Source organism: Panulirus ornatus, chromosome 1 (assembly GCF_036320965.1).
Source record: "Panulirus ornatus isolate Po-2019 chromosome 1, ASM3632096v1, whole genome shotgun sequence".
In the NCBI taxonomy this organism is placed as follows: domain Eukaryota; kingdom Metazoa; phylum Arthropoda; class Malacostraca; order Decapoda; family Palinuridae; genus Panulirus; species Panulirus ornatus.
Window position 1 is genome coordinate 98,355,883 of NC_092224.1, and position 17,500 is coordinate 98,373,382.

A 17,500-nucleotide genomic window follows, 5' to 3' on the forward strand; every position below is an offset into this window, starting at 1 on the left:
TAGTGGTCAGCGTTCCTGACCGTGATATGTTCACGGGTCGGCTCAGCCCAGAGTCGAGCGCATAGGCTCGAATTCTGGTCGTTGTGGCAGTCGGGTCCACAGTCAACCCAGCTTTTCATCCACCCCTTTGGGGGTTGGTCGATGAAATGGGTACCTGGATCAGGGTATAGATAGATGAGGAGATATAGATATAGATAGATAGCGTTGATAAGATGGCCTTCATTAGAGCCTCAGTTGCCCTAGCCGTCTCCCTTCCCCAGCCAAATATCCTCCCCCATATAGACATCTTCACTTATCTAACATCTTCCCTCCCTACTTCCACCCTCCCGTCTTCACCAAACAACATCATCACCAACATACACACACACACACACACACCATCGCCCTCACCAGCTCACCATCACGAGCCACCAACACTGCCCCCTCCAAACCTCCCCCCCCCTCAAAAAAAAAAAAAACACACTCCTTAAACAGACGCCAGACCATCTGCAGACGCCATCGGCATCACCGTGAATCATCCACTCACCTCCCTCTCGTCACCACCATAAGGGAAGACAATATTCCTCCCCCCTCCCTCAACCCTCTCCCAACTCCCTATCTTCTCTCGCCTACACCCCACCCCCCCCTTCCCCCCTCCCCACCCTTCCTTTAACCCCCCCACGAGATGGGCACTTATCGCCAGCAACTCATCTCTGTCAGGCTCCCAGCGCACCGTAAGCATCATCAATTGACCCGTATCACTGGTCCAATCACTGGCCTGGAAGGGGCTACCAGTGTTGGGTTTGCGCCAAGCGTTCCACAGCTGTCGTGTTCGTCAACAGATTTGTTCGGCGAGACCATTTCTTGCTCGGGTTAATATTTTTACTCGTATTTTCATTTCAGTTTTTTCCCGTTATGCAACACCTGGGGTTATATTAATAGAGACTGGATTTTATTTGTTTTCGTTTATGACTGTGGAAAAAGAAATGTTATGTATTATATGTATATCCTTGAAATGAATATGAAAGCGCTTCATTTTATTGGAGATATGACGACCTTTTATATAGAATACTCTTATATATATATATATATATATATATATATATATATATATATATATATATATATATATATATATATATGAAACGTGTAGCATTTCTCACCTTTATAAACGGCAATTTCATAAACGTTTTCCCGGGTTTTATACAGCTGACATTATTTTTTTTTTAAACCAGTGCGTTGTTTATTTTGTCTTAAATAAGGAAATTGTAAACTCCAGTCACGTTCTGAAAATACTGAGGGTCTTTGTATTGCAGTGTGACAGCGACGCTGATCTGTGATATATATTCGCGAATGGTGGTAGTCTCGATCAATACTCCTCATATCCGCATATTATCTGTTATCTCCTTACTATCGTCTCTTATTCTAATTCATCTTTACCCTAATCATGACTGTACGTACGTGATCATACACGTATCTTAAACTAGAAATACTACCAGTTTTAAGTAGATATATATATATACAAGAATAGCGTCCCAGTTCCTAATCTACGCCTCGTCTGCGTCTGTTGGACGATCGCGTTCTGATATTTCGTTTTCTCTTGAGCAATGCGTGGAGGGAGGAGCACAACGGCTCTCCATCATCCTCCCAGTGCTCCTCCTCCCAAGCTGTGAAATTTGATACTTTTCCTCCTCCATGTTTTGTCTTCCTGGCTACCGTACATCACATCGTTCGAGGGAGTTATGTTCGTCCTCAAATCTTCTTGTATCTCCATTATCTTCATTATCTTTTCGATAAGTGTTTTCAAAATTCATTTATTCGAAAATGTTTTCACTCTCTCCGTCTCCTACGTGCATTCGCGGGTCAGTTTCAGAATGATTTATGTGACGATCAATCTATTCATAAATGTTTTCTCAGTAAATGAAATTTAGTATCCATATTTTCAATTCCTGTCTTTACTTACACCTTTGGTAAATCTCACAGTGTATTGTAGGGAGTGAAAGGGTGGAAGGAGTCCTTCGTAGTAGTAATCTTGTGTTATCAAATACTCTAGTGGGCAAGGTGGTGTGAGGGTAGTAAGACCTTCCTCAGGGAATTGAATATCCTGTTCACTTTGCCAGGCTGTGGGGGTGCAGCTGGGAACACCAGGGTTTTTTTTTTTTTATCTTTTTTTGGCCAAATCAATTCCCCCACAGGTGTATATCTCTCTGTACACTTTAACCCATGTTACACGGGAATGGAGGTACAGATAGTGGATGAATACATGAACATATGACACTGGATTTATATTTTTCTTTTTACAATCTTCAACATTCATTCTGTTTTCTGTCATATTATCAGATATCAAATATCTTAGATACTTCATTTCTGTTTTTTGTTTCATGGCGTAAAGGCATAGAATTAGTGCTCTTTTTTTCCCCTCGTGCGTCCAGCCTTCTCTATCTTTGGCTTGGTCGAGCCCAGGCTGATTGATACGGTGGTGGCAAATTACAGTCATTCCTATGTAACATTCTTGAAGAACTAGTTTCCAACGGATCGGATGATTTCCATTCCTTACCCCTGAGACGTGGCTCGCCTTCCTGCCTGTACAGACAGACCTCTGTCTGTGGTCCCACGGTGACATATGAGGGATGACGGGGGTTGTGTGTTAATGGTGGTGGGGGCGCCAGGGCAGGTCCGCCGTGCTCTGCTGACCTTGGGTGTGGAAAACTGGTCCTCCCTCCTCAGGCTCTCGATCACGACCGTTCGCTAACCTATCATGCATCTGCACTCCTCCTCCTCCTCCTCCTCCCGTCCCTCCCTAACGCCATTCCCTCCCAAGTTTGAACACTAGTTCTTCTCAGGTGAAAGTGCACGTACCTTGTCCTCTCTCCCTCTCTTGTTGTTTCCATTGTTGTGTTAGTGTGTTGCTTCTGAGGCTTACCTGTACACTTTGCCTTCTCAATACGATGCTTCACACTGATGCAGGTCATACTAGTAAGTGAGGAAAAGACACATACGGAGGGAGTTATATATATATATATATATATATATATATATATATATATATATATATATATATATATATATATATATATATATATATATATATATATATATATATAAGTACACAGCCTTGGAGCTACTGTAAATGGAAGTCTTCGCCATTACAGCCTTCCATTATAATCGAATCGCATTCCTTTACAGATTTCTAGCACTTATTCACAGAGTCTATCGTCTCTGCTTCAGTATCAGTGCGGATACTAACCCCATTCTTATTTTCTGATGAATGGTATCTATCATTTCCACACGTACTGAGTCCATGATCCCAAAACCCACTCCATCTTTGCTTCAGCACAAGCTGTTATTAAACCCCATCTCCCGGCAGAACACCACAGCAGCCTACTTTGTATACCCTGTCAGTGATTGATTTGAGCTTACCGTAACAATACATATTCTCGAAATAAATCTCTGTCTCTTATGTCTAATCAAGATTCATTGATACCTTTTACGTAAAAGAATTATCTTAACACAGTTGTCTCTTGCCATGAATTTTTTTTTTATTTCTTTCATATACGGTGAACATTTACATAAAGTTTGGTGAAATTTTTTTCAAGAACTGAAAGATATATTTTAGATAGGGGTTTGGGCGTGTTTTATGTGGGTTGCTGTTTTTATTATTTTTTTCAACGCGCACAAGATGTGTAATTCAGTGATCAATATAATCATTGATCAGTGTGATTCTGGCGAATTCATGTGTTCCTCTTTGGGTTGTGGGGTGATTAATGTTGGTGGCTTCCATCTATCTATAGTGGTGGAAAGGACGACCTTGAGCACGACAGTGCGACCCTTGACCACGACGATACGACCCTTAAGCACGACAGTACGACCCTTGAGCACGAGGGTACGACCCTTGAGCACGACAGTGCGACCCTTGAGCACAGCGGTACAACCCTTGAGTACAACGTTACGACCCTTAAGCTCAGCGGTGCGACCCTTGAGCACGACGGTACGACCCCCGAGGACGACGTATTATGGTGATGCAGATGGTCATCCAACGTCGTGCTTCTCCTCCTCTTCCTCCTCCTCCTCCTCCTACTACTACTACTACTACTACTACTACTACTACTACTACTACTACTACTACTACTACTACCACCACTACTACTACTACTACTACTACTACTACTACTACTACTACTACTACTACCACCACCACTACTACTACTACTACTACTACTACTACTACTACTACTACTACTACTACTACTACTACTGTAGACGTGGACAAGAGGTTAACAGAAGCAAAATCATTGTGGAGATCAGACGTAATTATATATATATTACGATCTTTTCTAATCTTTCCTTTATGAAAGAAAACGTAATAGAATGACTGTGTATCTACGTACTTTCCATCCTCACCACTTCACAGTCACCATCACATGTATCACCATCACAATCATCTCTCACCATCCTCGTTAGCCGGCGACGACCACAGCAGCTAAGGTTATACCATAATCATTGATCACTATCGTTATTTTCACCGTCACGGATCTTCATCATCACCAACAACCCAAGTTCACCACTCACACCAACAGTGCTCTGTCCCCACCAATACACCATCGCCACCATCTTCAACATTCCACCAACACCCCTCGTCACTGTCACATACATACCATAATTTCTATCTGTAATGCTACTACCATATACAACATTATCACCATTTCAGCACCTCCACTATCGCCATCATTACCACCATCACCACCACTACCACCACTACTACCACAACAACCATTACCACCACAATGATCATCTTGCCTCGACATTACTACTATACTACTACTACTACTACTACTACTACTACTACTACTACTACTACTACCATCCCATCATAACCACAACCACCACAACTAACAACATCGTCACCACCACCACCACCAACAACAACAACAACAACAACAACACCATTACCCTCACCATTCTACCACCACCACCACCACCACTTGAGGGGTCCAGGATAATAGCAGTGGGCAGGAGGGTTGGGTGTGCGTGTGGGACCTGAGGCGGTAGTGGGTATCGTAAGGTCATCATCATCCATAGTGCACCAGCCCGGCTGGCCCGCCACACCGCCTGCCCGCCAGCCAGCCAGCCAGCCTCCCTCCTTCCCTCCCTTGCCAGGTACCGCCACATATCCTCCTCACTCCACGACACGCCACCCGAAGTCTGCCCTGTGACATTCTCTCTCTCTCTCTCTCTCTCTCTCTCTCTCTCTCTCTCTCTCTCTCTCTCTCTCTCTCTCTCTCTCTCAATCTATCTGTCTGTCTGTCTATATCTGCGGGATGGTAACAATAAGATTTTGCGGTGGGATATTTTTTTTTCTCTCTACCCCTTTCGTTCTATCCTGTTACATTCCATGAAGGCTTCATCTCACCATTGCATACGGTTTTTCTTTCTTTTTTTTTTTTTTTGGAGGGGCCGACTTGCAGGAGGGAGTGGAGGGTTGGGAGGGCTTGGAGGGAGCCTTCTTACTGTTCTATCCTTGCCTCATCTACTTGAGTCGATATGAAGAGATAACATCAGAAACAGACGATTGGGTACAGTCTATCTGTAGTCTGTCTCTTGTGATCTCTCTCTCTCTCTCTCTCTCTCTCTCTCTCTCTCTCTCTCTCTCTCTCTCTCTCTCTCTCTCTCTCTCTCTCTCTCTCTCTCTCTCTCTCTCTCTGTCGACACCTACCACCATCACTGCCATCACCAACATTACTGTTACCACTACCACCACCACTTGCGCCACTAGTCTCCAAGACCACCTCCCACTCTGGTCTACCACTAATCTCCACCATTACCTGCCACCACCACCACCACCATATACCACTACCACATCCAACACCACATCATCCTCCACCAACGACCCTCCACAACAGTAAAATCTTCCACCAGTCATACACCACCACAACATCCCCCCCCCAACCTCACCATCCTTTCACCACATAAACCTATTTCGCTAGTCTTCCAGCTCAGCAGTGTCTCCACCAGCCCTCCACCACATCAGAATCTCCACCAACGCTGCACCACAATAGCAACTCCACCAGCTCCCCACCACAACAATATTTCCAAAAACAGTCCACTACATCATCTACACAGACCCTCCACCACAATAATATCTGCACCAACACTCTACCACAACATCTACAGAGACCCCCCCCCCCACCGGAACAACATCTTCATTAGCCCCCCAACCCAAACATCTCCACCAAAACAGCACCCTCCACCAGCTCTTCATCACAATACCTTCCACCAACGACCGTCCACTACAACAACATATCCACAAAGCATCCTCCACAACAACATTGCCAGATGGTTTTATTATCCCAATATTGATAACAAACACTTGAGATCCTATGGCTGAAACACACACACACACACACACACACACACACACACGCACACACTGACCACTCGTAGGAGTAGAGCCCAATACATCCATCACCATAATAAAGCGACCGCCTCCCTCTCCAGACTGGTAATTACCTCCATCCTCTCTCTCTCTCTCTCTCTCTCTCTCTCTCTCTCTCTCTCTCTCTCCGTTCTATCAATCCCAGCTGGGCAGAGGGAATCCTCTTCATTTACAATTCTATCGAATATATCTTTCATATATTTCCCCCTCCCGATATTTCGCTGTGGACTTCCAACCCTTCAGTTTTTCTTCGTCAGTTTATCCAAGAACGTTTATTAAATGCTTTTCAGACGACTTCCAGCAAGTAATGGTTTATATATATATATATATATATATATATATATATATATATATATATATATATATATATATATATATATTATATTCTTGGACGCATACGAGGTTGAAAGCTATGGCACATTCTCATTTATTCACTTTCTTATGTACGGTTTCTATTTATTGTACAATTTTTCGATGGTCTTCTTGGTGTTTCTTCAGGAGTTCCTCAAAGTCGCAGCGACGTTTCATAACTAACTTGTTCCACCTTCTGGCTGGATCTGATATCAGGTTCTGTCGTGGGTGGCTACGTATATATACGATCCTGGTGAATCGGGTGGAGATAGGTGGGCGGAACCGATCGGCTAAGCCGATCGCTCATTGGTTGCTTGGTTGGTAAGGCTTATATATATATATATATATATATATATATATATATATATATATATATATATATATATATATATATATATATATATGGGGTAGGAATAAAAAACTTCTACCTTGCCATTGTAGACGGCGACTAAAAGGGGAGAGAGTGGAGGGGCTGAAACCTCTCCTCTCCCTTTGTATTTCAATTTCTAACAGAAGGAGCCATGAAGGGAGCGCCCATCCTCTTCGAAGTCTCAAGCTGGGGTGTCTAGATGTGTATGAATGTAACTAAGATGAGAATAGGACTTAAGTCAAAGGTTGGTGAGAGGACAACAGCTGAGGAAGGAGTAACGCTACTTCTGAAGCAGGAGTTGTGCGAGTGTGTGATAGAGTGTAAGAAAGTGAATTCTAGATTGATGTAGGAAAAACAACGTGGATGGCGAAAGATGGATGATTATTAGTGCTTATGCACATGGCCATAAGAAGAAAAATCATGAAATCCAAGTATTTTGGGAGCAACTGAGTGAGTGTGTTATTAGTTTAGATGTAAGAGACCGGGTGTTAGTGATGGCCGGGTGTCATTGATGGATGATTTCATGCGAAGGTAAGTAGAGAGGCAGTTGAGGGTACTTTTAGGGTGCATGGAGTATTCAGTGTTATGAATGGAGATGTTGAAGAGCTTGTTGAGTTGCGTGCTGCAAAAGGGACTGGTGATTGGGAATACTTGTTTTGAAAAGTATGCTTATGTGAGTAGGGGAGATGGTCAGTGGGCATTATTGGATTGCATATCCTCAGCTGCCAAATTACTTAACTTCGCATTTGAATCATCCATCACTAATATCATCCGGTCTCTGAGATCAGAACAGTTGACTCACTCACTAAGCTGCTCCCAGAACGGTTGCCTCTCATGATCTTTCTTCTCATGGCCAGGTGCATAATCACTCGATATCACCCATTTCTCGCTATCTATTTTCAGTTATACCCATATCGATCTAAAATTTGCTTCCTTACACTCTATCACACACTCCCACACCTCCTGCTTCAGGAGTAGCGCTACTCCTTACTTAGCTCTTGTCCTCTGAGCTACCCCTGAAATACCCTTAAGACTTTTCCAAAACGTTCTTCCTCTTTATCCTTGAGTTTCATTTCACTCTGAGCGAGAACAACCAGGTTTCTTTCCTCAAACATGTTACCTGTCTCTTCTCTCTTTTCATCTTGCTTACATCCGCACACATTTAGACACTCCAGCCTAAGGCTTCGAGAAGGATGAACACTCCCCGCCGGACTCCTCCTTGTTTCCGCTTTTAGAAATTGAAAAACAAGTAGGGGTGTTCCACGCCCCCGCTCTCGTCCCTTTTAGACGCCTTCTACGACACACAGAGAATACGGAGGTAGAATTATACATTCATTTATGTATCATTTATATATCTATTTATTCATTTATCGATATGGATAGATTGCTTAACAAAACTTACTCCATCTCATCGCTGAGTGACTGTAAAATATATATTGATGGTTAACTTCAGGGATTTTTGCAGGCCTTGAAAAGCACCGTCACCTACCTTAGACTTACGCTTTAAATATTATATACTCCGACCGTGATCAGTCTATTTGGTGATGGATCTACTAGATCTAGCATCCTCTGGGATGTCACTGGCCACAGGCGCTTGCATGTGGTTACGCCGTGAGTGAAAAGTCACCTTCGGCCAGGCTGTATCATCAGAGCACAGTGCCGTCGAAGAACTTACAGCTCTAAGGGAGTCCATCCATCATGCGACTTAATGTAGTGTGGCATTGGGAGGACTGAACCCTTGGACACGGGGTCCTTGGACTTTTTTGTACTACTACAACTACTGCTACTATCACTAATGCTAATAATAATTATGATAATGATAATAGTAATGATACTGATAACAATAATTATGATAATGATAATGATGATAATAATGATAATGATAGTAATGATAATGAAAGTTGTTATAATGATAATGATAATAGTAATAATGATAGTAATGATAATGATAATAATGATAATCATAATAGTAATCATAATAATAATAATGATGATAATGATAATAATAGTAATGATAATAATAATCGATAATGATAATAACAACAGTAGTAATGATTATGATAGCAATGATGTTAATAATAATAATAATAGAAATAATGATGATAATGATAATGATAATAATAGTAATGATAATAATAATAGTAATAATAATGATTATCATTTTTTAATAATTATAATAGTACCACCCACTTTGATACAGTACAAAATATTTCTACCTTGTATTTCAAATCTCGGGTAATCTCTGGTGACCTAAAACCAAGTACACACTGCACACAGCTCGTGCAGAGACCAAACCAAGTTTTTGAATTCAATGGTAGAACCCTCGAGTCTAAGTCCAGGAAAATTATCTTCACTTGCTCTTCATAATTCATTGGTTCATCCACATCTTGACTACTGTGTTCAGTTTTGGTTAACCTACCTGAAAAGAAAGATACCTAGAACGATGAGAACACAGTGTCGAGCTACCAAGATGATTCCCGGACTGAGAAACGAATCCTACGAGATGAAACGACTTGAATCTATTTATCTCAGAAAAGAGAAGGTTAAGAGGTGATCTAATACTAGTATTCAGTATGATCAGAGGCTTTGATGATTTTGATTTGGTAAGTTAATGAAGACTCCAGTCGTGTGATTTCACTCGTAGTATGGATACAAACTCTCAGCAAATGTTTTACCTCAAATGAGGCGAAGTACTTTTTCTTCAGCGGAATTGTTAACACATGGAACGATATGCCAATTAGAGTAGTTGAAAGCGACACTATAGGTCCGTTTAAGAAGAGACTTAACAGATGTTTCGCTTCAAGTCCAAGACTTACATACAATATCTTGCGCCTTCATAGTCATATTGAACATTTGTCGGTGTACCATCTAACTTTGACTATAATGATCTTTGAGTTTCTGATATCTTCCACTATCACAGCTCGAGAGGATCCTGTAGTCTGTTGCTGTGTGAATTCCTTTGTACATGTACAATGAGCGTCAACCTCTGACATCTTAACCTTGCCGAGTACACCGTATGTAAATTAAGTCTTGAATACCGTAACGTAAATTGAGGCTAAATATTTGTCCAGTAAGTTACTTAGGCTTCGGGCTGGGGGAATTACCGCTTCGAATTGCAAGTTTCGAGAACCTGAAATTCAGATTCGCTTCACATCTTTGGGATCTTTTTGAGGATTTAAATATTTGTGAGATTTCTAGCAGCGTAATTTTACCAAATTATTTTCCCTTATAATTTTCGTTTCGTTTATTGATTTATACATTCTGTATCATGTCTTATGTTCATAAGCCTTATGTTCATAAGTCTTGTGTTCATAAGCCTTATGTTTATAAGCTCAATGTTCATACGTCTTTATGTTCACAAACTCTATCTTCATAAACCTTATGTTTATAATCTTTACGCTTACAAGCCCTACGTTCTTAAGTCTTATGTTCATGATCTTCATGTTCATGAGCCCTATGTCAATAAACCCTATGTTCGTAAGCCCTATGTTCATAAGTCTTATGTTCATAATTTTCCTCTTTTCTCTAACTCTTTTGCTCGGCCGACTCTCCTCTGCCATCAATACCCTCCTCATCTATCCTTTCCCCTCATGAATTCCTCATATATTTCTTTTTCCCTTCTTCCATAAAACACCGCTTGCTCTCCTGTCCCAATCTTCCCCATCCGGTCTCCCTCCCTCCTTTATTACCTTGCTCGTTCCCCATCTAAACCCACATTCACCATTTTTATCTCTTAATCTCCCATCTTCTCCTCCCTCCCTCCCTCCCACCCACCCACCTTCGATCGTTCCTCTCCCATTCGACATAGGAGCAACAGAGGGAGGTGTCCAGACAAGGGGGGTCAGGCAGTATGTCTGAGTGTGAGGTGGCGAGCCAATTGAGCCGTTGCAATTGACCAGACGCAGCCAATATTATTATACCTCCTCACTACAAATGGCTCACATGATTGGCTGAGCAGCGAACGAGAGTCGTTCACCTCAACAAACAACCCACTTGGATAGAATTTGATATATATATATATATATATATATATATATATATATATATATATATATATATATATATATATATATATATATATATATAACGGGAGTTTCATTTTCGTTTGAATATTTTTTTTCTGTTTCGTTTATGGACTATGAGCGGGAATTCAGGCACTGAGGTGGGAGAGAGGAACTCAGAGTCACGGAGGTGAGGAGAGGAACTCGGAGTCATTGAGGTGGAGAGAGGAACTTACTAGAGGCACTGAGGTGGAGAGAGGAACTCGGAGTCATTGAATACCACTGGGCAGTTCAACCATACCATTTATCTCCTGGGTGAAATATTCTACAAATATTCTCTGTTTTACGGCTGCTCTTAGATTTATGAGTAAATATTTCCCTTCCCTCACTCCTTTTTTTTTTTATTTTCGAGGGTATGTGAGTCTTGGCGTCACTGGCTGAGAGGTCTTTAATACATCTATAGTCTTGGGATTCTGTGGGTTCGAAGAGAAATAATCGAACTTTTCCTTAGGAGGAAATATTCAGACAGGTGTTGCTAAGGACAGGATCATAAGTACTGTATAGAAGAAATAACACATTTAACGATGATAGATGATTAATCTTTCTTTCCAGTTCGGTTTATTTCATATTTTCACTTCGTTTTGTCTTCTTTCTTTCTCATACTACTTTATCCTCCTGTCTTTCCTATACTGCTCTTTATTTTACTTTGAGACAAAGACTATTGAAGGTCATCCTTTAATTCATGGGCCGTGATCTCTTGTAGTCTAAACGAGTGTTACAATGTTCCTATTATCATTCTTATCATTATACAGCATTAGTCATCTCACAATCTCAGAGAGTGAGCACAGTGACCGAACACAGCTAATATGATTGTCCCTCATTACTGACAGTGGCTCTCACCAGAGGGCAAGCAACGAGTACCACCTCCCACCTTCGAGACCCACTGGGTTTATAATCTCATCCACCTTTTCAATGAAGTTTTCTGTATTTCGATATATCGCCTTCTCTCTCTCTCTCTCTCTCTCTCTCTCTCTCTCTCTCTCTCTCTCTCTCTCTCTCTCTCTCTCTCTCTCTCTCTCTCTCTCTCTCTCTCTCTCTAATTCTCATGCTATAGGAAATGTCGTACAGAATCATGAGGTGGTGACAGGAATTATAGTCACTGATGGCTCAAGGGGATAGTCTTTTTTTTTTTTTTTTCGTGTTTTGGGTTTAGCGTTTTCGTGGGGAAGTTTCGCGTCCTTAGTAAGTCTTGTGGTTGAGGAATGGATGTCGTTGATCACTGAGGGGATATATATATATATATATATATATATATATATATATATATATATATATATATATATATATATATATATTATCCCTGGGGATAGGGGAGAAAGAATACTTCCCACGTATTCCCTGCGTGTCGTAGAAGGCGACTAAAAGGGGAGGGAGCGGGGGGCTGGAAATCCTCCCCTCTCGTTTTTTTTTTTTAATTTTCCAAAAGAAGGAACAGAGAATTGGGCCAGGTGAGGGTATTCCCTCAAGGCCCAGTCCTCTGTTCTTAACGCTACCTCGCTAATGCGGGAAATGGCGAATAGTTTGAAAGAAAAAAAAAAAAATATATATATATATATATATATATATATATATATATATATATATATATATATATATATATATATATATATATACAAACACACAGACTCACACACACACACACACACACATTTATCAGTGATACTCTTGAAGATTTTCAATTCATAAAAATAGTTTTTTCTTTTACAGTAGGATTGATTGAGGCCGCTGTTTGCCAGCGATGAAAGATGTGGGTCATTTGGAAGATTTCCAATTCGAATAGAGATGATAATCATTTCTTCTCTCTTTTTTTCAATGATTTTTATAAATTTGTATCGTGAAATACCCAGAAAGAAGAGATTACAGCTTTTCATCAGTATAAATCTTCTCTCTTGTTTTTGTACATGTAGTAAAACAAACACTTATAACCTTAATTCATGAATCATTTTCCATTCCATCTGTAATTTCGTAAGGTCATACATATCGCAGTTCCATACATCCAAAACAATAATATTTTTACCAAGTTCCAGAGAGACTTAGGCTTATATCAAGATCGAATCACAAATGTCTGACTTATAATTCACTGTGTCTGAATTTTGTGGGAATTCACTGGACTCAGAGCCACAGAGCAAGATAAATGGGAGAGTCGTTTGTATTCACTTGCAAATATCTGTATACTAACCAGTTTTTCATTCTTTTTTTCTGGATTTATTGGCTTCGATGCGTATATTTCTTCCCTTCTTTCTCATATATATATATATATATATATATATATATATATATATATATATATATATATATATTACATGTATTAGCAAGTGGAATCGATGGTAACTCTCTCACCACAGTCTGAAGTGACTAAGTTAGTTATTAAATGGTTCCGGGTTCGATTCCTGCCACGTATTGGTGAGATGGTTTACATGTGAACGTATGACTTAGTTCGGTATATTCCGATGTGACCCTTAATCCCTTTTTATTCATCATTATCAACTCCTTAATTCTTTCATATCATGTCACTCCTCTCTCTCTCTCTCTCTCTCTCTCTCTCTCTCTCTCTCTCTCTCTCTCTCTCTCTCTCTCTCTCTCTCTCTCTCTCTCTCTCTCTCTCTCGTCCATAAACCTGCTCCTCTTCCACCTATTCCTTCAATCATCCCGTTTTACCTTCCTTTCTCCCTACTTCCCCTCACACCTCTGTCCTCTCCCTGCATCAGCAGCAGCAGAGGGGTGTCCAGGGAGGCTGTGTGAGGACAATATATGATGATAAGTCCAGTGAATCGCTTACGGGGTCTCTGACATCGACTGTCTACTTCCAAAACCCAACTGGACGTCATTGTAATCTGTATTTCTACAGTGGTCCATTTTTGATTCAGTGGAATGTCCGTCCTCATATATTTATGGACTGTGAGGAATCTCTCAGAGCCATTGAGGTGGAAAGAGGAATCTGGGGTCATTGACTGCCGAAGGGTAGGTGGACTATGTTCATTTATCTTGTGAAATATATTTTCTAGATTTTCTGCTTTATGGGTGTTTTAGATTTCTCGGTAAATCCACCCCCCCTCCTCCTTTTTTTAATGGAATAGGTCTTGGGTTTTGGGAAATGTATGGGAGAGATGGTCATAGAGGAAGAGGTTGTTTTGTGCAATGTTAAAAAAGTAGTTTCCATACTAGGAATGGCACAGAGAGGAACTGTTTTGAGAGAAGGATGTTGGTCATTTAAAGCAAGATGCATTTCATAAGAAATTCTTTCTTCCGTTCGTATTGTATTTATTTTTCATTTTCATCGTTGTATTTTGTCATCGTGATGACGCAGACCATTGTTTCTACTATGGTGCGTCAAACAGACATTAATACGCGCCATTCGTTAATTAGAACCCCTGATTCGTAGACTCACTCGCAATCAACAGGTACAGACGGACGCACGGTACCGTATACACCGGTACACCAGCAGTCTGTGGCTAGATTCACAGCGAGGTCGACTTGGAACTCGCTGTCCGTAATTCAGCGTCATTCATTAGCTGTTCCTTGGTTCGGTATATCTTTATAATTCATCAGTTATCGTTAGACAAATATTCTGGTATCACAAGCTACAAGCATAAGACTTTTTAGGTTAAGAGTCACTTTTCATAAAGGAGGAAGAGATCACTTGCTCGTTTCACACCACCACACAGGAGGGGAAAGCATTGTTATCACCTATAAATATTGCCTTTATCTATTTTCCGGTCACTCAGTAGTGCTCGCTTTGTTTGGTATATCTTCCACGTCTCTTCATTTCCACCCATTATCTGTCATTTCCTCTGCCTTACCGTTTACTCATTTAGTCTTGCATATACGTTCATCCTCTTCTAACATACTTTCATAAGCTTTTCCTTTCGCGTTCTTTCACTGTGCTTTAACTCGCTTGCCACTTAATCTTCCACATTTTCCTTTCTCATTCTTCATTCTTATTTGTTCTCTGTGTTTTTCCGTCGGTCATCCTTCTCGATAAACTCGCTCGTTGTTCGCTCATCCTAACATTCACCTTTTATTATATCTCCCTTCTCCCTACTCGCCTACTCACCTCCGCCCTCCTCCTCCTCCTCCTCCTCCTCCTCCTCCTCTCCCTGTCCACTAGAAACAGCAGAAGCTGGTGTCCAGACGCGGCGGTGGGACAATACGTCTGAGTCTGCGGTGACTGGCCAATTGGGTCGCTGTCACTGATCGAACACAGCCAATATTATTTCTCTTTAGGACAAATGGCTCACCCAAAAGGCCGAGCAACGAGTGTCGTTCACCTCCAGAGGCCACTTGGGCCTTATCCTATCTTCTCTTATCTTTGCAATACTTCGATAACATTTCAATTATTCTCAAACGTTCCCTTAGGCTGTATTGAATACCCCCAGAAGCAGTGGGAGGTTGAAGGAAAGGGGATCAAAGGGTCATTGAACGCCAAGGGGCACTTGATATGATGAAATTTATGTTTCTGAAATATTTGTTTCTCGGTTTTACGGTATTTTGTATATGTATTTATGGGTAGATCTTTTTTTTAAATGTATTTATGGGTAAAGATTTTCCCTTAAAGGAATGGGTATAGGGAATAAGAAGTGGTCGATGATGGTCAAAGAGGGGGAAGATGATAATATTCGTGCTAGCCTCATTTTTACCTGGATTCATTTAGATGAATTAAGTGCCACAATAAGAATATTTAGGGTAAATGTGTACATTCTCTCTCTCTCTCTCTCTCTCTCTCTCTCTCTCTCTCTCTCTCTCTCTCTCTCTCTCTCTCTCTCTCTCTCTCTCTCTCTCTGCTCTTGACCTCTTTGTCTCCCTCTCTTTGTCTCCTTAATGAGAGTCTGGTACCATCATCCTCCTGTTTGTTTCCGACTCACTCACATATTCATTACGCGAAATTTACATCTTTTATTATGTATTACTTGTGGATACGCGTTGTATTACTCGTCTGGGTCTGTATTGCTCCTCCTGGAGTTCCACTAAGGCAAAGATATCAAATTTAGCATTTATGTTCGTGATGATGATGATACAGCCAAAGTAACTTTTCACATGCATTGCACCCAAACGTAAGGGGAGTCCGGTAGCACCTGCTATTATCGCTCACACTCAGTCTCTAGCTGTCATGTGTAATGCACCGAAACCACAGCTCCATACCCACATCCAGGCCCCACAGACCTTTCCATGGTTTACCCAGGACTCTTCACATTCCCTGATTCAGTCCATTGACAGCACGTCGACCCCTGTATACTACGTCGTTCCAATTCACTCTAACCTGTACAGGCTTATTACCCTCCTGCATGTTCTGGGCCCGATTATTAATAACATTTTTCATTCAGTCCTTCCATCTCCGGTTTGCTCTCCTCTTTTTCTTTGTCACCTGCACTTTTGAAAAACACATCTTTTTGTCAAACTCTCCTCACTCATTCTCTCCATCTGTCCAAACCATTTTGGCACACCCTTTTCAGCTCTCTTAATCACACTTCATTTATGACCACGTCTCTCTCTTATCCTTTTATCTTTCTCGATCAAATCACCTCACACAATATATTGTCATCACAGACTTCATTACCAACACATCCTCCCTCTTCCTCACAACCTATGCCTAGAATCCATACAACTTCGTTGGGACTACTATACCTTGAAACATACCCATTTTCGCATTCCAAGGTAACGCCTTCTTTTTTCCAAACATTCTTCAATGCTCACAGAACCTTTGCCCCTTCACCCACTCCAAGGCTCACTTCCGTTTCCATAGCTCCACTTGCTGCCATTTTCACTCCCAGGTATCTCAAACACTTCACTTCCTCTGATTTTTTTCCATTCAACTTCACACCCAGCTTAACCCCTTCTGTGTGTGTGTGTGTGTGTGTGTGTGTGTGTGTGTGTAAAGTCTTTACAAAACTCATTGTACTTATATTCCCCGTTTTATATCTACGGAGGTTGAATAATATTACACATTTCATTTTTAGACATATTGATTATTCCTGAATATGAGCACCATTACTGAACTCGTCAGTACAATTCAGCCCTGAAGTTTTGACTAATCCACCTGTTTTCTCGCTGAATGGTCGAGGAATGACCAGCTCAGGTAATGGTATATAAACAGTTTCATCTGAACGCTGAGTATCATCATGAATTTCCGGATGAATGATCTACCGTTCAAATACCTGAGGCTTCATGTTTGGAGAGGCCCAGTCCTCTGTTCTTAACGCTACCTTGCTAACGCGGGAAATGGCGAATAGTTTGAAAGAAAAGAATATATATATATATATATATATATATATATATATATATATATATATATATATATATATATATATA